A 24,690-nucleotide genomic window follows, 5' to 3' on the forward strand; every position below is an offset into this window, starting at 1 on the left:
TAAGGTTCTGTTTTTCTTCCAGGAGATGTTCTTCACTTGTGTCACATGTGTTTCTTTGCAGTTGTGTGAAACAAATAACTACTTGCCTAATCCTGGGCAAGATCACATTTATTTAATAATTTGTTTCCCTTTTGCCTGTCTTGGCATTTCTAACGGCATGCAGCGTGTTAATCCACAGCTGTTTGGCTAGTCGCTGTCAGATTAAAACTATCAAATAATAATAAGATTTCCTTTTGAAGCTTAAAGAAAAAGTGTTTCACTGGCAGTGAATGAATGATACAAGATCAATTAATCTGCACAGTACAGGGAGCCAGATATCAGTGAGTAAGAAGAAGCAGTTTGTGCAGTGTTATTCTGTACCACAAGCTTAGAATGACATCGGCAGTGGTCCAGTCCAGGTCTTTGTTCTAACCACTTAACCCCCTGACCAGGTCCTAAAGCACTTCGCATTTCAGTGTAACTGTTAGACCTGGGGTGGAGTTGCACTCCAAGACTGGAGTGTCCTGCCTCCACTATAGTGTATAATGCGGTGTTTTGTGTTATAGAAGAGCTGCTTGCTGAGTCATGCATAGTACAAACAGGGTGTGTGTTATACACAGGATGTGTGTTATATTGTAAACAGTATAGTACATTTCTTTTTTTGGTCTTAAATGTTGAAAATACTTTCATTATTAATCAGCATTGGTTGCATTCAGATTTTCCTCCTGTAAGATGGTATCTAATGATGCACAGGCAAACTGTAACCACTAGTAATTGCGAAGCCGTCACTGAGCTCCAGCCCCAGCTGCAATGCTGACACGCGTGTCGTATTGTATTGTTCAAGCTCTGCTTTCAATATTCTGTACATGCCCCAGAGCCGGACTGCCTTCGAAGCAGCATTGCATTGCATGGACATCATTCCCTGTGTGTGGAACGATGGTTACAAGGTCACGCTGGGTTACCCGCATACCTGACTGCTCTTAGTTTACTGGAGGAAGTAAGATTTTAGTTTAGCACACAGGTTACTGACACTTGCTCTTGCAGAGGATTCTCATTGCTCTTGTCTCTACTTTCGGTCTTCTGAATGCCATGGACGTGATGCAGCAGATGTTTTCCGTGGTAGAGTTGCATGGTCATTTTGCAGGAATATACCTGGAATCTGCATTTACTGCAGTTTCCCTTTGTGTGTGTGTTTTTTTATCCGTGTGCTTTGTCGTGCACATGCATGCTCTCTAGTGCAACAGAATGTTACAACACAGATCTGAAGCTGCAGTTCCACTAACTGAAGGAGTGATGTTTTTGAGTCATGCTTTGTTTGTACCAATCCATCACACTTTAACTGCACATATTTCTTATGCAGACTTGTTTCTGTTTGGTAAGGTGGGTCGCTTTCCAAACAAAGGGTGGTGTTGCATGTCCAAAAATGTATTACAGTAAAAAAAAAAATAATAATAATATGTCCCCCTTGTTATTTTCAATAATTGAGAGCAATGGCTTTCGACAACACGAAAACTCCCATTACTCCCAAAACATTACAGTTGGGTAGTCCTGCGGGCTTTGCATCATTACAGTTGGGTAGTCCCGCTGTATTTGCATCATTACAGTTGGGTAGTCCCGTGGTATTTGCATCATTACAGTTGGGTAGTTCCGCGGTATTTGCATCATTACAGTTGGGTAGTCCCGCGGTATTTGCATCATTACAGTTGACTAGTCCCGCGGTATTTGCATCATTACAGTTGGGTAGTCCCGCGGTATTTGCATCATTACAGTTGGGTAGTCCCGCGGTATTTGCATCATTACAGTTGGGTAGTCCCGTGGTATTTGCATCATTACAGTTGGGTAGTCCCGCGGTATTTGCATCATTACAGTTGGGTAGTCCCGCGGGCTTTGCATCATTACAGTTGGGTAGTCCCGCGGTATTTGCATCATTACAGTTGGGTAGTCCCGCGGTATTTGCATCATTACAGTTGGGTAGTCCCGTGGTATTTGCATCATTACAGTTGGGTAGTCCCGCGGTATTTGCATCATTACAGTTGGGTAGTCCCGCGGGCTTTGCATCATTACAGTTGGGTAGTCCCGTGGTATTTGCATCATTACAGCTGGGTAGTCCCGCGGTATTTGCATCATTACAGTTGGGTAGTCCCGCGGTATTTGCATCATTACAGTTGGGTAGTCCCGTGGTATTTGCATCATTACAGTTGGGTAGTCCCGCGGGGTTTGCATCATTACAGTTGGGTAGTCCCGCGGTATTTGCATCATTACAGTTGGGTCGTGCAGACCCAGAGTCCCGGGCACCCGGACAACCGAACTGTCCAACTCTGAAAATGCAAATATTCTTTAATGGGTTGACCTAAATACAAGTGATTCTTCCACCATACCGTGTGAACATGTTTGAAAGAAGCTTTTTATATGTCTTGCTAGAGGCACCTTAAACATTGCAGGATTTCTACTGTCACACAAGCATTTCTTCAAAGAAGGGGAAGAAGTGCAAACTGCATACGTTTGAGTTTCAGCATGATAAGGAAACAATGTATGCATGGAATTGCCGTTTGCATGGCATATTTATTTCATAGCAAAACAACTTCAAATCTTATGGAAATTGGAGACTGTCAGATTTGATCTGTGATGTATAAAAAAAAAGCACCTGACAAAAAGTAGGAATTTAAAATATTTTGACTTCTGTTGAGGAATGTTACAAAATGATAGTTTACATTTCAAACCTTTTAAATATTGTATTAACTGAAAACTGATACGGGACAACATTTTGACTATTTTTGCTAAATGAGTACTTGTACTGATTTTGTGGGAGCACGTGTCCTAGATGTAAACCTAATGTTGTTAATATTAAAATCAGTAAGTGTCTCCTCTTTTTGTTTTAAGAGTGCTGTCTTGAGTGTCCTTTCAGAAAGGGCTTACCCTTAAAGAATGCACAAGAGGTAGCCCTGCAGGCACATACAAAGATGTATAATATTAATAAAACAGCGTTTGCATTGCTGGGATCCTTATTGCATAGGGACCCCTTCTCAGGGATGGGAATAAGACTCCCATTGCATAGCAGTCTGATCCATTCCTGGTTCTACAAGGAGGTTAATCAGACACACCTGAGCTTGTTACCTATACACTGTGCCTAATCAGGGACGTATTAAAACCTGGAATGGATGAAACTGCTATACAGTAGGAGTCTTATTTCCAGCCCTGTTTTCTGGATCAGTGCAGGTTTGCAGAGCTATGATTCCTGTTGCATCTGGATTGCAATCTCAGTAGGCGCGGGACTGCTGACAGTGCAAACAGCAAATAAAACGAGAGAGCGCTTGGAAGAGGCTCTTTGGAGTCCAAGACGTTAACAGCTTTGTGGAGTGGGCAGGAAGCAATGCAAACTATTGGGAGAATGTTTTTTTATATATGGCTGTGTCTGTGCTCACTTTAATGGAAGGGCAAGAGGTGGCAAGTAGTTATGACTACTAATCAGGGGACCTGTCTGTGCTGTATTGTGTGTTGCAATGCAAGTAGTTATGACTACTAATCAGGGGACCTGTCTGTGCTGTATTGTGTGTTGCAATGCAAGTACTCACACAACGCATTTTTACACCAAGCGTCATTAATGCACAGTAATCCACCCACCCAAGAACAGCACGGCCCGCACTGTTACTACATGATGAAGGAAAGATGTGCTGTACAGTCTATGTTCTATAACCATGTGAACAATAATTACACATAGAGTGAAACTGTCTGTGTTTCCCACTGCATGAGGTATGCTGGCTGCCGCTTTCCATTGCTGGAAACCCTTTGCATGGTTTGCACAGTCTCATCTGAGATCAAACCCAAACGCTTTTATATATACAAAAAACTGAGCAAATAGAAATGTAGAAAACTGCATTGCCTAACCTCTTGTAACTGTAATGGTAATCCCTCAGGTAAAGGCAGCGCAGCCTGGGCTTACCCATTGTGTCCAGTTTTGTTGGTTTTGGTGTCTGTTGCTGCCAGCAGCCCCAGGGAAAAATGAGGTCTCTCCAAAATGTCAGCTCTAGTGCACTGGGGTTTGAGATCTGTCCTCTAAATCACTGCAGGAAGAGCGATTAAAAAATAAAAAAAAAGCATAACAAGTGCTCTGGCTTTTCTGTTCCGTACCACATCATGGATCATTATTGCTGTTACCTGTTTGACAGTGTGGGCAGTAATCCTTACACTACCAGTGCACTAGAGTGGACATTTTGAAAAGATCTTTGAAACAGAGTTTAAAATTGTAAATGTCAGGGTGTTAACAATGAACAGAGTAATGACCGGCGCGTTATTGAAACAGTGTAGCAACACGTGGGGACGTGGTACGCTATATTTAAACAGTTGTAGCAGCATGTGGGGATGCGGGACGCTATATTTAAACAGTTGTAGCGGGACGTGGGACGCTATATTTTTCTCGGAACACCCTACTTATTCTTTAAGTGCTCAAAGGTAGCCTGTTTTTAATTTTGTAACATTAAGATCAAGTTTTCCTCTTTTCAATAAATACAGACTGGATGGAGCACACGGTTTGAGAGTGGGCTCTTCAGCTGTCAGTGTGTGAGCGTGAGTGTGTGTCCTGTAATTTATTCCTTCATATCCTCGCTCTTTTCAAGCAGCGCTGTGTTTTCATTAGCTTTGTCTGAACTGCATCTTTCACTCAGGAAATACATGAGAAGAAAGTAAAATGAAAGTAAAAACAAGCTCCCAAAAAGTGAAATGCCGCTGTGGCAGTGCTTGAAAGCTGTGAGGAAGTGCTTGTCACTGGAATTGTCTAGAAGCCGGTGGACAGGGTGGCCTGCGCCACTCACACAATCCTCGTGGGTAAGAGGCCGCCCTCGCTCCACAGCCGCTGTGTGACATTAAGAAGGGTGGGAGATGTGTTACACTGCAAACATACCTCAGCTTTCTACAATGTCACCCCGTTCTGTTAATACTGGACCAGTGGAATAACTCAACTAAACAAATGTGGGAATACCCTTATAAGAGTTTACCACAGTAATGCACGGTCATTTAGCGGTTTCCCCTAATGCTTTTGTCATGGTTATACAATGCACTTACCATAGTTTACCAGGTTTTTTTATTAAGGTTTGCCATGCCTCTCTGTTCTTTACAATGCTAACCCATGCTTTACCATGCTTTCACTGTGCTTTATTACACTTTGCTGTGCTTTTATAAGGGAGGGCACATTGTGTTTCTTGTTTCTGTTCCAGTTGTTGTTCTGTTGCAGTTGTGGGAATAATTACCGATTGAGCTGAACCATCGTACTGTAAATAGAAAGAGAATAAAGAAGCTATTCTGCCATGGCTGCTTATTGATTTAAACATGTGGAAAGAATAGGTTGCCAACTGAGACTGCTTGAGGCCCCTGGCAACAATGTAGAGTAAAATGTAATTGTGTCAATATGGGGGTTTGCTTTTTCACCGTGTCTGTGTAAGTGTGAAAGAATCATGACAGACTTACGCTTGTTAAAATCACTCGCTACTTGATTGGAACGTAAGCGTTATCATGTGTTGCAAACAAAGCCGTAGTGTTTTGTTCAGGGAACACAAAGACACTTTGTGGCTTTGAATGTGGTTTCAGGAGACCAGGCTTCAGGCCACTGCATGGCACACCAAACTAGGTCTCCCTACTCCTGAAAGCGTGCCTTCGTGTTCCCTCGGCTTCAGTCCAAGATGCAATGGTAACTCTGTTTTATCATCACACCACTTGTAAGAATGGTATGACCCAGTACGCTGTTGCTGCGTTTCCATGTCTAAGGAATCAATATTTCCCATGCTTCTGAACTCCCTGCATGCATCTGATTTAATAAAACTCAGATTTCAGGAGGAATCTGACTCACATGCTGGATATTTGCTGGATTTAAGTATCGACTCCCAAAATCTGTAGCTGGAAACGAAGGAATGTAAAACATCATCCACAAGATTAGAAATGCAAAAAATACCAGGATTTTTTGTTTGAGTGTCTTCAAGTCATGTTCATTTTGTTTGCACATAACATGTGCTTGTTTTCCATGCTTTTAAAATGGAATCTGTCAGTGCAATAACATATCACCTCAATTTACCAAAGACCTGTCAGCAAGCGGATTACATGGTCCATATACCAGTAGAGCTCTATTAGTCAAGGTAGTTGTGGTGCCCAGTCCAGTCAACTCCTTGGGAAACGTCTCTGTTTCAAAGACGCTAAACATGTCAAGTGTGTGCACTGATCACTTTAATTACAATGCTGCCAGTCAGCCATTCCTACCATAGCACATCGATACAGGCTCATGATATTGACGCTTGTTTTGGGAAGGGCTAATACAATAGTGGATGATAAGACACATCAATAATTAGCTTCAAGGTGTTGGCACTCCTGTGATGTACTGGAATCCTAGGCTCTGCCATGCTGACTCGCACCTGTGTTCAGCTGCATTGGTTTTGGGTTGGGATTCTCTTCAGCCGCATTGGTTCTGTTGGCTCAGATTGGGTTCAGCTTTGTTGGGACCATTGTTATAAGAAGTTATTGCACGGTATAATTGCACTGTGCAAATCAGCTCAGTGACAACAAGGAAAGATGTAGTCTAGGAATTTGCTACAGGACTACAACCCCCAGAATACCTTGGGGGTGCTGATTGGACAGTGAGCCTATAATGAGATGCACCTGTCTGTGATTAAGCATGCAGGTGTATATATGGCTGGTCAGGACAGCTTGATTGCTGTCTGCGTGAAGGCTAAGGCCTGGGTGAAGCCTGGGGGTTTTCAGACCTAAAAGGTACGGTAATACTTTTATGATATTTAGTCACCGGTAAACAGCGTAGCCGTCCGGTTTATACAGTAGTTAAAAATAGGTAAAAGTTTAGTTAGTTAGTTAGGTTAGGGTTAGGGTTAGTTTGTTTTATTTTGTGTTTTGAAAATAAATATACAGGCACTGCCCTGTTTTCAACGTATCTGTGGTCCAGAGTGTTTCTTTTACACAAGAAGACTGTGAAAAGGTCCCGGAAGTGGCAGAACGATCCCCGAAGCGCTCCACAAGCAGAAAGACATGATGTTATTGTTCAGCGTGCCAGTGCTCCCTGAACTGGGCTGTGATTCCGCTGGTCTGCTAACAAGCAATGTCAGACTGCCTGCATGTGTTGCAATGGACATTGCGACTGTGTCTGACATCTCGCTTGTCATTTCAACACATGGGGACACTTTGGATGAGTGTTTAAAATATGAAAACTATGCAGCCTGAAGTGGTTGGGTTCAGAGGGACTGAGCTGTGGGAGAAATGCCCTGCCTTGCGCACAGATTCCTGGCTGTCATTTGGAGTCGATGGGCGTGTTGTAAGATAAAGATTCAGATGAGGCCGTTTAAAAACATTTTACTGCTGTAGCTGGAAGGAAAAGGAGAGTTTTTTTTTCTTCTTCATAATGAAAAGAAGCCAGTGTTTGCAGTGAAAACGAAGCATGCAATACGAGCATCAGATTTACTTTGGGCTACTCCACACATTCCTATTCATCATTACGTTAGGCAATGCAATTCCGTCTCTTCTTGATGGGCAGGGGAAGTGGGCAGCCTGCCAGGTAGATGTTGCCATGGCACCCAGCCCCCTGAAGGTGATGCATTTTCTTTTTCTTTTTTTTTTCGAGCTGGGCTGAGCTTAGGTTCTGAATCAGACAATAGACTCCTTCGCAATGTCAGCAGAATGGTTTATGGGAATGCACTCTGCTGCTGCCAGGGAGTCACATGACCTTACGGCTGAGATTTTGCTCTGGTGCCAGGAGAGCGAGAGAGAGGGGGAGAGAGAGAGAGCGAGAGAGAGAGAGAGAGAGAGAGAGAGAGAGAGAGGAACTTGGAAAGCAATGCCTGTGAAAGACTTCTTAATTCTTTTTTTTTTCCTCGCATTGCTCAGAAAATGGCGGATCATACAGCAGTGACTTTGCCCCGACTCAGCAAGCAGTAGAGCTCAAACTCGACTACGCCTTTATTCTGGCTTTTTTTTTTTTTTTTTTGGCAAGCCACCAGGATTCTGGCCCTTTTCACACCAGATAAACCCTGCTGCTTATCTGCAAATACAAAAAAAAAAAAAAGAAAGGTTATAAAGGATATTTAGACTACAAGAAAAAAAAAACTGAATATCCGGGCTCCTGTTTATCGATAGCTCGGTTCCAAAACTGTCTTTTGTGAGGCAGAAGAACAAAAAGTTTGCAAGTGTCTCATGGCGTTGGGCAACTGGGGTAACTGGACTGAACATGAGCTCCTCGCAGCACATTGAAGCCAACTGGCACCCGCCTTGCTCACACCCTCGCTTCAGCACATTTGTGCACGCCATGTTTTACAAGAATCAGCGCTGCTTTGGTTAGCGGCGGCCGTTTCTCTCACCGGCACTCCTGTGCAGGCACTTGCGGTGAGGATTGGTGCAGCTTTTGCGCAGTGATTTGTGCTCAGAATTCTGACTAGGTCATTTTTTTTTTTTTTTTTTTGCCAAGACAAAAAAGTGGCACGCATACTGGTTGCGTTCTGGGATTCACTGGAGCCGACATGAAAGCAAAACAGGCTGTTGCCTGGTATGAAACAGTGTCCTAAAGCCTGCAATAATAATAATAATAATAATAATAATAATAATAATAATAATAATAATAAAACAACTGCTGGGCCAAAAATACACAACAAACCAAACTTGTGGCTTCTGAAACAGAACAGAAAACGAGACTTGCTTGATCTTCCTCAAAGAGCGGGCTTTTCTTTTTTTTTTCACACCAAGCAGAACTTCACTCTCTATTTTTAATTTTTTTTTATTTATTTTTTTTTCATTTCATGTTTTTTGTTGGCATCCGCTTGTCTGTGGCGTTCATAGCGGCCGAAAAAAATAGAAAGTTTGAAATCAGGTATACCATATTTTATTTTTCTTATGCTTGAATATTGTTATTGTATTAATGAATACATCATTATACTCATCTCTTTATTGTGATACACTGAGCATCTTTCAGGCTGACCTTTTACTTGCGTGCTTTTTGTATAAATGTTGCCCACATTTTTGTGGTCAAAAAAATCTTTGTAGCGTAAAGCGAAATGTTTTTATTTGTTCTTGTTTTATTTGTGGTTTTTGGATTTTTTTCTTAATATCGGATTGGAGTGTTACACACTAAGGCTGTATTATTGGACTCACACACACATATCTGCATCTAAAGACAATACAGCACTGTGTGTTAAAAACCCGGTGAATACTTTTTCATTGCAGAAAGTTAGTTTGCCCTTCTTTAAACCGCAGAGGCTAAAACAATACGTTTCCGTTGCAGTGCCATGTGTTTAACAACGCTGAGCACCAGGATTGCTTTTCTTTTACCATCTGAAGTGTTCAGAGGAGCTGGCTAAGGCAAGTACAGGGTGATCTGGGTACTAAAGCACGTAGGTGCAGCTTTAAAACTGCTTTGAGAACGACAGGCCACAGTACGGATTCATGTGCTTAAGAAGCATGGAAGAATTGCTTTTGTTTTGTACGTTTTCCTGTGCAGAATTCATTTGAGATGTGTTCCTGACCTTGGTGTTCTAAATGATTCAGTAAACTCTTTTTTTTTTTTAATAGGAACTGATTATCTTGGGGGAACTTCTTAAAGGATAGCGCAGTCTTTTTGGGGTGGAATTTGCCCGCTTGTAAACATGCACTTCAATGGAGACGTTAAGAGAAAGCAGCAACAGTTATCAAGCTACAATTGGAAACCTTGCATCCTAAGATTTGACATTTTTAATTTGCAATTTACCACAATGCCTTCTATTCATTACATGTATTAAAACAATTCTCATATCGAAACATTTCATCACTGCAATACATTAGCAGCAAATCGTACTCCTCGTTCCTATATCTCCTTATTTCATATCTATATATAGATAGATAGATAGATAGATATAGATATAGATATTGATTTAGATATAGATAAATTGTTTTTTCTTTAAAAAAAACTAACTAATGACGTGGATATAAAGAAAGGCGCTGATGAATAACGTACTTTTGTATCTTTTTTTCGGCTTCCACAATCAAATGAGCCGCAGTTTACAAATGGGATGCATTTCTCTTTACAAAAATAAACCAATAGTTGTGCATTTCTTGTATTGTTTCAGTGAAGAAAATCAGGAGGAGAGTGCTGGAGAAAGTGAGAGAATACCCCTGATCCCTCACATCCCCGATGAGGTAAATCTGAACGTTCTTACTGTATAACCTGGGTTATCTAGACTGTGTAATAGATATATACAAAATAAATAACATCTGATCGTCTAATAAAGTCTTCATTCATTCACTCAGAATCAGAACCAGCAAATCAGTGGATCATATTGCCTGCCCTGAATCCTGTCATTCACTTTAACCATCATGATATTGTCACTTTGTGAAGGATAATGTATAGCAATATAGAGAAATATATATGTGTTCACATATGTAAAGAAAAAGGCTTGAATATTTCTGCACAAGTGTGTTTTCTATCTACATTAAGATTTCAATTCAGAAGGTGTTTTATTCTGTTATTGTTTTACAGCACTTTTTCAGCACATGTATTTAAATTGCTGTATCTGTTGCTTCTGTAATTGTGCACAAGATGACTGTGTATCAGTGGTATAGGGTAAGAATAACAGAACACTGGGTGAAAAGCACATGTATAAAAAAGAAACAGTAGAGGCTGGAACGGGGAAATCAGAGTGACGGTGGCAAAGGAAAGGTTTTGCCAGAGAGGTCTTAAGAAAATAACGGTGAAAATGAAGTCAAAGTATCACTATCTACAGTCCCCTTATTTCATAACACAGGATTGATTTAGTTTCTTCTTAGTACCCATTTCAGCATTGTGGCATCATTATTAGATATATATTATAAGATATACATACATATTAGGGGTGGGCACTAATATCGATATTTTGATACCATATCGATATCGATTATAATTTCCATATCGCGATATCGTGGGATTTAAAAAAAAAAATCACATACGCTCGCAGAGACATACTTTTTATTGCTAATACTGCTAAAATACAAACGCAGTATAATCAAGTTTATTTTATATTAAGATACAACAAACCCCATACCAATCATTGTTAGTCTGGTAGGCAAACATCACACATGAATTATTATGTAACCATTTTATTCCATTGATTAGCGTTCTTCTTTTTCTAAGAACCCGATTTAATAAATTTATTTCAAACATTCATTAGCTACAGATCAAGAAAAACAACAAATCCACAACCTGTGTACCCTCTCTCCTATGCTCTACTCCCGTTTCTTTACCTGTTTCCTCTCACCAGCCAAACTGTATCCTGTTTTCAAAAAGTGCGTGCATCAACTAATTAAGAAACAGGACCGTCTTTTTTAAAGGGATACACACCTAAAAATAAACTTAACACAAAAAACTTAATAAACAGGAACATCGGCCTAAATAATTTGATATATGAATATATCATTTTTTCTTCCATTCAGAACGTGCTTGCAAGGTACCAAACTCTATTGCATGCTGCGTTAAGCACTGTTGGGATTATTGTGAGAGATGCACATGCGTCAGTGTGGTGCATTTTTTCCATGCGATTAGTTACACTGTTATTAATGTATTTTTAAAATGTGAACTTTCAGCATTATAAATGAGATGTACTTTTAAAACATCAAAACACATCTCAAAATAATGCACCATTCAGCATGACACCGTACTTAATACTTTTAGATGTGTCGTACATTTACACGCAGGGAAGATTCAATCACCTCTGGATTGGCTAGCCTGCGCAGTGAGGTATATATTTCGGTTTTGAGGTGGCTGATGATGGCATGGAATATTAAAACAATGTAACAAGACCTTGTTTTTCTCCATGGATATTGAGAATAAAAGCTAAGTTCAAGTAAGTTATTGCTTTTCTTATGTAAATATCTGTTAACGTCTATATGTTTCTTATTGCAAAGTGTTCTTATATTTTTCTGTGTTTTGGAAGACTTCGATATTATCGATATCAAAATACGTGCACGATATCGATATACAATTTTCATATCGATGCCACCCCTAATATATATATAGTTTGAGCTCAAAGAGCCAACTTGCCAGTGTTTCAGTGTGTTTAACATGCCTTTGTCAAGGGAAAGTGTGTTTGAAAACAAACAGTCGAGGTATTTGTAGGCTTTTGATGCCAAATGTATTTCTCTTTGAATTCAATGTCTTTGTGATGTCATTCACTATATAGCTAACGATGTAACGATCTACTGTTCCTTTCTATTTAACCCTTATTTTCATGTTTTCTGAACCCACACACTTGAGGTCCTCCTCCGTGGTGTGTCTGTTCCTTGTGAAGTGCTACACTATTGCTTCGTTTACTTTTTTTATTTCTTATATTTGATTGGTGGGTTCTGTATTCTCATATATAATGGTGTACATGTTTTATTTTATTACATTTTATGCAAAATATACCGTATACAAGGTTGCTATCCTTGCACGACGGATTTTTTAAGACTGATTGTTTTTTTTTTTTTTCTTTTATCTTATGCTTGCACACTTTACATGTGCTTTTACAGGTTTCACTGTCTCTCAATGAATCTGTGATCCCCTTGTGTTTACTGTGGACTAAAATGTCAGCCTAATTTGCATCCGTTTTTCATTTTTTCTGAATTATGAAGTATACGTAAATGCTTCCACACTATTTTTGAAATGCTGGTTAATAATTTAGAGTATGTCATTATTAATGGTACTCTCTTAACCCTCTCTTCTCTTTTCTCATAATCAAGTAGTTCATTCCTATTGAGTTTGTCAACTTTTCTCAATTCTCTTTCAATAATTTGTTTTTTACGTCCTCTTTTCTTAAGTTTTATTTTGAATTTCTTTCTCTGTTTTTGGTTGTCATTTTCATCAGAGCAGATTATTTTTATCCTTATACCCAGTCCTTTAGGAATTGCTCTTTTACTATAGACAGGATGTGTAGATGACATACAAATAAAAAAATATGAACATAATTTAACATCATGTAATCGTGAAACGACAAAATAATAACTCAAAAGTCTATCAGAAGCTGGCTTTAAAACAGAAAGCAGCCTCTCCCATCCTTTTACCATTCACCCTCGGAATACATAAAAGGCCAGCATTTGCAGATGTGGAATTAGCATGTAATTTAGATATTGTGGAGATAGTCCATTTAGTGCTTTAAAAACTAGTAATAGAATTTTAAAATAAATTCTGTAATGCACAGGAAGCCAATGCAATGATGCCAACACAGGCGTAATGTGAGCCCTTTTTTTGTTCTAGTTAGCATTCTAGCAGCAGCATTTTGCACTTGCTGTAGGTGTGATATAGCATGACTTGTAAGTCCAGAGAATAAAGCGTTACAGTATAACCTAGAAAAAATAAAAGCATGTACTAATTTATTTGCATCATCCAAGGACAAGAATAATCTAACTTTCGCAATGTTTCTTAAATGATAGAAGCACACTCCTAGTAATGTATTTTATATGTGGTTCAAAGGAAAATGCAGAATCAGAAATAACCCCCAGGTTTTTCACTTCAGATTTTCATATGTTTGTAAAATGAATAAGCTGTGCCGTGTTACATGATGACATGCCTCATTTAAAACTTCTTCTGTGCTTCTGTGCTGCTGTTCTTTTCTTTCATGGGGTTTGATATTAGTCTGTGTGGTACTGTAATCCACACGGGTAGTTTGTGGTACTGTAATCCACACGGGTAGTTTGCTGTACTGTAATCCACACGGGTAGTTTGCTGTACTGTAATCCACACAGGTAGTTTGCTGTACTGTAATCCACACAGGTAGTTTGTGGTACTGTAATCCACACGGGTAGTTTGCTGTACTGTAATCCACACGGGTAGTTTGCTGTACTGTAATCCACACAGGTAGTTTATGGTACTGTAATCCACACGGGTAGTTTGTGGTACTTTAATCCACACGGGTAGTTTGTGGTACTGTAATCCACACAGGTAGTTTGTGGTACTGTAATCCACACGGGTAGTTTGTTGTACTATAATCCACACGGTAGTTTTTGGTACTGTAATCCACACGGGTAGTTTGTTGTACTGTAATCCACACAGGTAGTTTGTGGTACTGTAATCCACACAGGTAGTTTTTGGTACTGTAATCCACACGGGTAGTTTTTGGTACTGTAATCCACACGGGTAGTTTGTGGTACTGTAATCCACACAGGTCGTTTATGGTACTGTAATCCACACGGGTAGTTTTTGGTACTGTAATCCACACGGGTAGTTTGTGGTACTGTAATCCACACGGGTAGTTTGCTGTACTGTAATCCACACGGGTAGTTTGCTGTACTGTAATCCACACGGGTAGTTTGTTGTACTGTAATCCACACGGGTAGTTTGTGGTACTGTAATCCACACGGGTAGTTTGTGGTACTGTAATCCACACGGGTAGTTTTTGGTACTGTAATCCACACGGGTAGTTTGTGGTACTGTAATCCACACGGGTAGTTTGTGGTACTGTAATCCACACGGGTAGTTTTTGGTACTGTAATCCACACGGGTAGTTTGCTGTACTGTAATCCACACGGGTAGTTTGCTGTACTGTAATCCACACAGGTAGTTTTTGGTACTGTAATCCACACGGGTAGTTTGCTGTACTGTAATCCACACGGGTAGTTTGTGGTACTGTAATCCACACGGGTAGTTTGCTGTACTGTAATCCACACGGGTAGTTTTTGGTACTGTAATCCACACGGGTAGTTTGCTGTACTGTAATCCACACGGGTAGTTTGTGGTACTGTAATCCACACGGGTAGTTTGCTGTACTGTAATCCACACGGGTAGTTTGTGGTACTGTAATCCACACGGGTAGTTTGTGGTACTGTAATCCACACGGGTAGTTTTTGGTACTGTAATCCACACGGGTAGTTTGCTGTACTGTAATCCACACGGGTAGTTTGCTGTACTGTAATCCACACAGGTAGTTTTTGGTACTGTAATCCACACGGGTAGTTTGCTGTACTGTAATCCACACGGGTAGTTTGTGGTACTGTAATCCACACGGGTAGTTTGCTGTACTGTAATCCACACGGGTATTTTTTGGTACTGTAATCCACACGGGTAGTTTGCTGTACTGTAATCCACACGGGTAGTTTGTGGTACTGTAATCCACACGGGTAGTTTGCTGTACTGTAATCCACACGGGTAGTTTGTGGTACTGTAATCCACACGGGTAGTTTTTGGTACTGTAATCCACACAGGTAGTTTGCTGTACTGTAATCCACACGGGTAGTTTGCTGTACTGTAATCCACACGGGTAGTTTGCTGTACTGTAATCCACACGGGTAGTTTGTGGTACTGTTTACTTATTTGCTGCTTTTTTATTTACACAAGAGTCTTACTTAGAGTAACTTGGCTACTTATTTGTCTACTTAATGCACTGTGCTCCCGAAAGAAAAGAGAGGGAACTGACAGAAAGCAAGTGAAACGTTATACATTCTGAATCTTAATAACATTTCTGAAAATTTAGCAGTCCCTGTTACTGTCATGACATTATCCTTCGGTCTGTGTGAGCTCCTGACTCTTCTTTCATTGCATGCCACTTGCCATAAACCCGTAGATCCGATCTTGTGGTGATCTGGACCTCACAAGCTCGCTTCAATGGGTCTGTGTCAACGTGGTAATCAAGCCAAAGCATTTCATTGTTAATAACCTCGTTACTTTTTATTGTGTCATTTCTGTTTGAAACATGGTTTCTGTGAATCCTTAATGTATGTATTTGTGTTTTTGGAAATGATTGTATAATGTTGAGTCTGTTTGTTTTGTTTTGTTGGGGGTGGGGGGGGCATATTTATATTAAGAAGTTTACTTTATTTATATATATATATATATATATATAGTTGTTATATATGGATTGTTCTTGCAATGTTCTCTTTTCTTTGTAACACATACTTTTTTGTATTCTTTATTTAATGTCACTTTTTACCCAATCAAATATAATGGCCCAACAAACGCTATAAATTCCATTCCTACATTTCAGTTTTAAAATTCCTGGGAGCCTGTTGATCTTCAATGCTTCCTAACTCAAAGGGCCAGACCCTTTCTGCCTTGTATCTGTGTTGGGAGGATACACGTTACTCACTGTATCTGGAACTCATACATGTGACTCACTGTATCTGGGACTCCTCTGCACGTGTTAAGCTATTCCTGCCTAAAATAAAATACAATATTTACAAGAATATTGGTTACAGCATGAAGGTGAACTAGAAAGAACTATGTCTATAAAAAAAGAAAAGGCAAGGAAATGCATCTAAAGATTCAAACATGATTCCACAAGGCTGCATTCCGACTCACTGGTGTGAGGTATGGAGGCTGCTTTACAATGCAGACACACTTGTGCTTCCCTTGTCCTTGTTAAGATTACGGGTTCCCTGCAGCTGTCCCAATCGTGTCTGCTACAGCTGGATGTGCAATGTGCGTTTGTTCAGGGGAAATCGTACAACTGTTCTCCTTTAACCCATTCGCTCCAAGGAGCCTCTCAAAAGGGCTTTGAGGACAGTGAGTCAACATGCTGCACTGACCTGGCAGCCATCTTGAAACTACACGGCGATGATAAAGACTCTTCATGGCAGCAGCCGTGTGCACAGTGCCTGTCCTGGCATCTGATAGCATCATTTAAATGCATGTTTTGGTTGCCTTCATGCACTTTGCAACATGCTAGACATTTCATTAGCCCTTGTTTGGCAGCAGTGGAAGAAGATGTTTTTTTTCTTTTTTTTTTCTTTTTTTTATTGGCACTAGCCGTTTGAAAACAAAATCATGTTTTAAATTAGACTTCAATAAATAAACACAACATAGTCTCCCTCTGTACTTTGTTGTTGAAGGGAGTTATATTTAGAATATATAGAAAATAAAAGCAAACACTCAGTCCTGGAGAAGGACAACCTTCTTTTTGTACTTTTTTTTAAGATGTTTTATATTAGTCTGTGTGGTTCCATAGACTAATATATCCATGATGGTATTTTTACCATAGACTAATATATCCATGATGGTATTTTTATCATAGACTAATATATCCATGATGGTATTTTTGATTCACTTGTTTCCTACATTTTTAACACTAAAATCTTACTTGCACGTCTTACTTTCTTGTCTGCTTAATGCACTGTGCTCCCAAAAGAAAAGAGAGAGAGAGAGAGCTGTCAGAAAACAAGTCAAATATTATACATTTTAAATCTTAATAACATTTTTGGAAACTTAACAAGTGAATTACTGCATTGCCCTTTTCTCTGGGAAAAAAAAACAAAACGTTTTTTAAGCTATAATTCTTTAACTGTACAAAACATGGATATTCATGTTGTGCAATTATTTCTCGTCAATTTTGTTTAATTTAACTTTGAAACGCTCAGCTGAAATGAAGCAAAATGTATCATATTCATCAAGTGTGTTTGTGGTAATTTCCATTGAATAAAGACTCGTGATATAAGGGAGGGAGGGGGGAAGTGAAGTAGATTTTAACAAAGCGCTCGTTGTTCTATCATTCTTCAGGCGTGCCAGAAGATACTGCATACCAAATAAAGGAAAAGTTCATTATACCTTCATCTAGATTCTGGAGAGACACTGAAGTACCAGCGCCTGCAAAGTATGCAGAGTGATCCCTGCGACAACAAAGCATGTCCGAAGTTTATAAAGGGTTGGTATAGTTAGACAGACACCGCGTCTTTATAGGCGTTCCTTATATAATCTGACTGACACATCAGTTAGCATCACTTGATGTTGCAAGTCCTTAATGAGGCCGTTCTATGTATAAAATACTGCTTGGATGAACATGGTTTTGTTTTTTATTTTCATGTTTGAATGTCTGTACATTCTAAGGAAATATTCGGATATTTTTTGTTTTGAATTACCAGCAAAAAAAAAAGTAAAAGTTCTCACATTAAAAAAACAAACTCAGGAGTAAAATGAAGCAGGTACCAACAAGTACGTGACAGTGGCAAAGCACTGATCCTTCAGTCCTGGAGTCCTGCTGAAAACTCTTCATTCTCATATGCTTAGGTTACAGCGTGCCGGACCGCTTGTCTGCTGCTTCTCCTGTAGTTTTGCCTTATAATGATGGAGTAGTTGTTGGTTGAGTGCACTCACATTCCCCTTATATCCAGTGACTGTTTATTAACATGTAAAAGCTCATCAATAAGGTGTTCATCAACTGTCAATACAATACCTATTGAAGCCACTGAAAATCAAGCATGATCCTTCTAGATTACACATTTCATGTGTGCATTGGGGCGATTTGCATGCTGTTTTGTTGCTGCATTTGAAGCAGTGTGTGCGTGTGTGTGTGTATATATATATATATATAATCTATGTATTGTCTTTGTACATGTGAATATTGTTCACAGCTCCGATGTTCAGAGTTGCAATGGGGTGGAATCACTGCCCTGGCTGTGCTAAGTTGAAGATATGAAGAGATGTGTCCACACCGGGATCTGTGTGCATCCAGGTTGAGGTAGTAGGTTGTATGGTTTAGAATTACACCGTGGGAGTTAACTGTACAACCTTCTAGCTTTCCTTGGAGTACACTCAAGCCATCGAGGAAGGATCGCATCTCTCTCGCTCTCTGGATGTCTGGAAATAACACGCTTCCTACGCACTGCACAACTCTGGCTGTTCAGAAGCACAGAAGTCTCAAAGCCCACTTTCCTGTGGCAAACACCTTCACTCCTCCACCATCAATGTTGTGCATTCTAATCTCTATCATAATCAATGCTGTGCATTCTAATCTCTATCATAATCAATGCTGTGCATTCTAATCTCTATCATAATCAATGCTGTGCATTCTAATCTCTATCATAATCAATGCTGTGCATTCTAATCTCTATCATAATCAATGCTGTGCATTCTAATCTCTATCATAATCAATGCTGTGCATTCTAATCTCTATCATAATCAATGCTGTGCATTCTAATCTCTATCATAATGCTGTGCATTCTAATCTCTATCATAATCAATGCTGTGCATTCTAATCTCTATCATAATCAATGCTGTGCATTCTAATCTCTATCATAATCAATGCTGTGCATTCTAATCTCTATCATAATCAATGCTGTGCATTCTAATCTCTATCATAATCAATGCTGTGCATTGTAATCTCTATCATAATCAATGCTGTGCATTCTAATCTCTATCATAATCAATGCTGTGCATTCTAATCTCTATCATAATCAATGCTGTGCATTCTAATCTCTATCATAATCAATGCTGTGCATTCTAATCTCTATCATAATCAATGCTGTGCATTCTAATCTCTATCATAATCAATGCTGTGCATTGTAATCTCTATCATAATCAATGCTGTGCATTCTAATCTCTATCATAATCAATGCTGTGCATTCTAATCTCTATCATAATCAGTGCTGTGCATTCTAATCTCTATCATAATCAATGCTGTGCATTCTAATCTCTATCATAATCAATGCTGTGCATTGTAATCTCTATCATAATGCTGTGCATTCTAATCTCTATCATAATCAATGCTGTGCATTCTAATCTCTATCATATTCTTTTACTTTGTGTTGCTTTCTTCTCCTAGACCCCTCGCAGCTTTGCTCAGAATCCAGTGACCTGGGGGTGGAGAAAAGAGCAGATCTATGGTTGTATTGTTGCTATACATTGCAAACAATGTAATACAATAATGCTCATTTGAAATATCTATCTATCTATCTATGTTTTTCAGTCTATCTATCTCTGTCTATATCTATATATATATATATACGTGTATGTCTGTATCTCATACAAGCTCTGCTGAGTATTGCTATAACTATTGCTTTTGGTTGGCTTTGTTTCATTAAGAAAATATAGTATGCTATGTGAATAATAATAATAATAATAATCATGGTATATGTTTTGGTTTGTTTTCTTGTATATGATCATATGTTTGAAAAGGCAAGTTTATGACTCCACCATCAGACAGCTAAGCGCAATGATATGAAAGCACATTATAGTCTGGCACAGATGTCTTTAGTCCAGGAGTGATTGTGCTGGCTGTCAGAATAAAGTTTTTTGACTAGACAGGTCAGGCCGTTTACAGTTTCAATGAGTTCTAATTGTTTTTTTGTTACATTCAAAGTAGCAACACAGCACTGTGTCAGCCCTGAAACAGTAAAACTGATCAAGCATATTTGATGGAATTCAGTGCAGTGAGTGTGACTATGAGCTTCCAACGATAGACTTAAAAAAACAAACAAAAAAAAAAACTGCTTTTTGGGGTGATGGATAATTAACAAAACAAACTTGATTTCCTGGCACTGTTTTTGCTAATTGTGTTGATGAAATAATTATCAAATGCTTTATTATCTAGAAAAAGAAGTGTTCTTTAATAATGTATTAATAAAACGGAACCCCCCTCAGAGCGCTGGAAATGCCTCAGGCAAGCCTGGCGTTCTGGTAATGTGTTGAAGTAGCACGAGTGAGCCAAGGGCCTGCCCAATAAACACAGAAACAGAGTACAAAGCAGCCTCAAACATGGGGCTCTGTTTCATCAGGATGGTATATAAAACCAGGACAGTATCTCGCTCATCATGTCTACCATGACTGCTCTATGAGTCACACATGGGTGTCAAATCAGGCAGCCCGGAGGTGCGGTTTTGGGGTTTGTAACCAGGGGGTTTGTTGCACACATGGGTCGTCACTGGATAGTACTGAGGCACACACAGAGCATTAGGTGTTGACACACCGCACAGATTTAATCAACACAAGTGCTGACACTAGGATACCAGCAATGGTAGCCCTAGTGTCACATTTAATAAAGAAAATAAAAATAAAAGCTTGCCACACAAGGCGGGCGCTAGTCCCACTAAAAGAAACGTCCCTCTCCAAGAACCTGCTACTCTATGTAAACTATCTCTATGCACTGTTTGGAATCTAAACTACTTCTGGGCTCCCAGCCTCACGACGACTCCTGCCTCTCACACAGCCTTGGCTGGGCAATGCCTTCACCAGTACCATCTTGCAGTGGAAGGGTTTCGTGTAGTTAATCCCTCGGAGCGGACGCTGTCCTGGGTTGTGGTCGTGTGCTGGGGTAGATGCTCCTGGGGTTAGTGCTGGCTCCTGCCTCTTCACACAGTCTTTGCTGGGCAATGCCTTCACGAGCACCGTCTTGCAGTGGAAGGGTTTTGTGTAGTTAATCCCTCGGAGTGGACGCTCTCCTGGGTTGTGAGCGTGTGCTGGGGTAGATCCTCCTGGGGTTAGTGCTGGCTCCTGCCTCTTCACACAGTCTTTGCTGGGCAATGCCTTCACGAGCACTGTCTTGCAGTGGAAGGGTTTAGTGTAGTTAATCCCTCGGAGCGGACGCTGTCCTGGGTTCTGGTCGTGTGCTGGGGTAGATCCTCCCGGGGTTAGTGCTGGCCCCGTAGCTTCAGCTCCCGGGTTGATACGAGTCTTCAGTACTACATGAAACAAAACACAGCAGTCTTCTCTCAGCGCCAGCCTGTAAGGCTGTGACCGTGCAGTAGCCTTGAGCTGTAGCGCAGGCGCTTTTTTAACTTTTTTAATTAGTGATGGTGTAATTAAATTGATGACTTTAATAGGGCACACTTGCAGTTCATTTAAAGTGAAGAGCTTTGTCTGTGTGGTCACATGACAGAATGGAAGCGATAAAGAAATGCAGCTTTCCGAGGGCCGCTGGGAGGGGGTGAAGGTTGAATGTGGTCTTGGGTAGCTGCCACTAGTCCTGTGCAGTACGCTAGGTCCCGTTTTTAACTGAGCGAATTTTAGCCAAGAGCACGGGCTCAAATTCTCAGGAACCAGGAGGCACGAGTAATTGAACTGCATTGGCTTTGAGTCATCGGGACTTTTTCTTAGGTTTGGGCCGCAGTGACGGCTTGAATAAAAGGATCTATTTAATCCTGACCGTCAGTGGGAGCCGCGAGCGGTGTCTCCCAGCATGAGCGTGACTGTCTGTTCCTCCTAATGGTAATTAAAGCACACTGTTCTGCTGGGAGGTGGGGAATTGTTTCCAGAGGGTCTGTGCTAACGGCTCTGCTGCTGCCGTGCCAGGTCCAGAAATCTTGTTTTATGGTCCATTAATGGATGGCTGTGCCACTGTTATCAACCTGGCCCAGCTACTCCAGACCCATGCTGCCTGGTGCTGGTACTGTCTGGCCTCCTGGTCAGCAATGGACGACCGGCACATCATAGTGTAATCAATCAATTGACCAAGCGTGTTTTGGGTTCAACAAACCATTAGCGATGATGAAAAACTAGACACTTGATAATTTTCTACTGCTAGATTTTACATGCAAGGGGGAACTGTCTGAACAAAACGCTAAAGGGCATTGCAGAATGTTTTTAACCTGGTGCTTTCACACTGAAAAACTGTTTAAGAATACGTGAAGGGCGAATGGATCATCTGTCGTTAAGGAAGCTGTGATTATTGATGCTGGTTCCGCCCATCACATCAATTCAGCTCACTCTGTGAGGAGGTGGACATCGTTGAGGGCTGTTACAGATTCACTCAGAATGTAGAGCCCAATTTATTGGACTCAGTTTTAGCAACATTAACGGTACAGAGATCTCTGGGAAGAGGCAGCCATACTGCACCGTTGTTGGAGTTTATTCAAAGAGCTTTTCTTTCACCTCTGAACCCGAATGGCTTCTCCAGATGTACTGAAATGAACAATGTTAAAAATCTTGCTGCTTCAGCAAAACTCAATCCAGCTGGCAAGGAACTGGGGCTGCAAGTCATTGGGAACAGCTGTGTTTCGATTTATGTGATGGTTGAAAAAATAAATGAGCAGATTAGATGGGGGGTAAGAAGACTCTTTGTTTAGCAGTGCAGCAGCCCTGTGAGTGAGTGGGACTCAAAGTGTTTATGTTGCTGTTTTCTACACAGCCTTTGTAATGCAAGTCAGGGAAGAAAAAAAAGAGAGCCATTCAAGTCACAGAATAACACATGCTTGGCTGCTTTTATTCCTCTTGTACAGAATTCTCTTACAGTTTTTAAATGTTGCAGTCCTGGACTTGCTCAGAGTTTCGAAACCCTTTTTTCCAGTTAATTAATTATGGTACCAAGGAGGAGAGTGATATGTATCTGATTCTGCAAATATACAGTAAAAATGCTGAACCTCATTGAAACTTGAGAATTAAAAAAGAAAGATCGGATTTATAATGTCTTAAAAAATCCATTGTTACATAGGAAAATAATGTCACTATATTTACAATAAGAGCAGGTCTTTATAGTAGATAGACCATGATTAACAGATGACTGATTGCTTTCATATGTACAGTACTGGTATAAATGATGGAAACAGCAAATGATTTACAGCAAGACTAGGGCTGGGGATTGCATTGCCCATGTTTCCTTACTCAGGCACCTTACTTACTAAATACCCTGGTGTCTCTGAATAGAGAATCGTCTCCTCTTTAAAACAATATGCTAAATATTGTAATGAGCCAGACAAGTAGAATGGTGCCCAGAAATGTTCTCCTTTTTCTAGGAAAGCAGCACACCTGGGGACGGGGAGTTTGTTGCCAGATAACTTCACTCAGACTACTTGCTCACTAAATATCCTGGTATCCCTGAATAGAAAAATAGAAAAGTACTTCCCTCATTGAAACCTGCTAATGTGTTTTACTACAATCATATTTGTAATTTCTTTAAAAAACCCATTGTGACATATTTACCATATTTACAATAAGAGCAGGTCTTTATCCGAGATAGGCACCGATTATCAGATGACTAGATGCTTTCATTTGGAATTGTTATTAGAATCAAATATGTGCAGGACAGGCTAGGGGGCTTTATCTCCATCGTTTCCAACAGCTAGGATTCAGGACCAGGAGAAAACGAGAAGGGCTAGTTTATAATGACAAGCAATAGGGAGGGGGGAAAGTAAATGAAAAGTATTACATTAGCGCAAAGCCTCTGGGGCATCAGTCTTGTCCTGGCTTTAATGGAAATTGTATTCAGACTTTGCTGTGGGTAATTATGCAATAAAGTGATCCGTTTTGTGCCCAATAAATAACCCTGATATACAGAGCGCAGGCAGAGGTGTCATTGATTGCTGTGGAATTGGCACGCGGCTCGCTGCGGCAGGGAGATTCGGAGATCGATCAAGCTGCACCCTTTGACCCTTCAGAGAGATCAATGGGATGGATTGAAAGGGCGAGAAGAGGAGCGTGAATCTGGCAGCCCAGGTTCTCATCGAGCTTGTCACTGTGTTACAGATATTCATATTGTGATGCTGTTGTTAACCCTGTACTTGCAAGGCTCCTGGTAGCCTGAAGTGTGTCCATAATCCTTTTGATTATGGGGTGTATAGATAACAATGTAATAACATGATAATAACGATGTGTAACTACCCGTGTTTGCTGGTCTTACATGGCCACTACTGTAATAATATGTGCCGTGGTTTATTTACATTAGGTAACACAATGTGCTTCACAAGGCCATGTCCATGTAATTACAAAGCAGTAAGCGTGTAAAAGCAGGATCCATTGGTAATTACCCGGTGATTGCAGTGTAATTACATGGCTATGCATGCCAGGTCATCTGAAGTGCGACTGGAATAGACAATGTCACTGATAGTTAAATAGCACCACTGCATTTAGACACTTAAAGGGAAGGAGCAGCTAGGTTTGTTTTCTCTGTTGGAGAAAAAAAAAGTTTACAAAAAGAAACATTAAATATGTTGAATTATTTAAAAGATGATCTTGTTGTCTTTGGTAAGACCTCACACACCTCTTAACCATCTCCCTATCCTGTTCCCTGCACCTTTATCGAAGTGAAGGTGGGTGTTTTGCATTGCTTAAATATA

The 24,690-nt window shown here is 40.3% G+C and overlaps 1 long non-coding RNA gene across 5 annotated transcripts in view; it reads left to right on the forward strand.

Moving 5' to 3' along the window:
• Positions 1-24,690, forward strand: part of LOC117405669 (uncharacterized) — a 69,022-nt gene that overhangs the window by 26,361 nt on the left and 17,971 nt on the right. For 3 of the 5 annotated variants that reach the window (XR_009329567.1, XR_009329564.1, XR_009329566.1), the window contains one exon: positions 10,059-10,128. This is a non-coding gene — a long non-coding RNA (uncharacterized LOC117405669). The other 2 variants (XR_009329568.1, XR_009329565.1) reach the window with 2 other exon arrangements.

Source organism: Acipenser ruthenus, chromosome 9, assembly GCF_902713425.1.
Source record: "Acipenser ruthenus chromosome 9, fAciRut3.2 maternal haplotype, whole genome shotgun sequence".
Classification (NCBI taxonomy): domain Eukaryota; kingdom Metazoa; phylum Chordata; class Actinopteri; order Acipenseriformes; family Acipenseridae; genus Acipenser; species Acipenser ruthenus.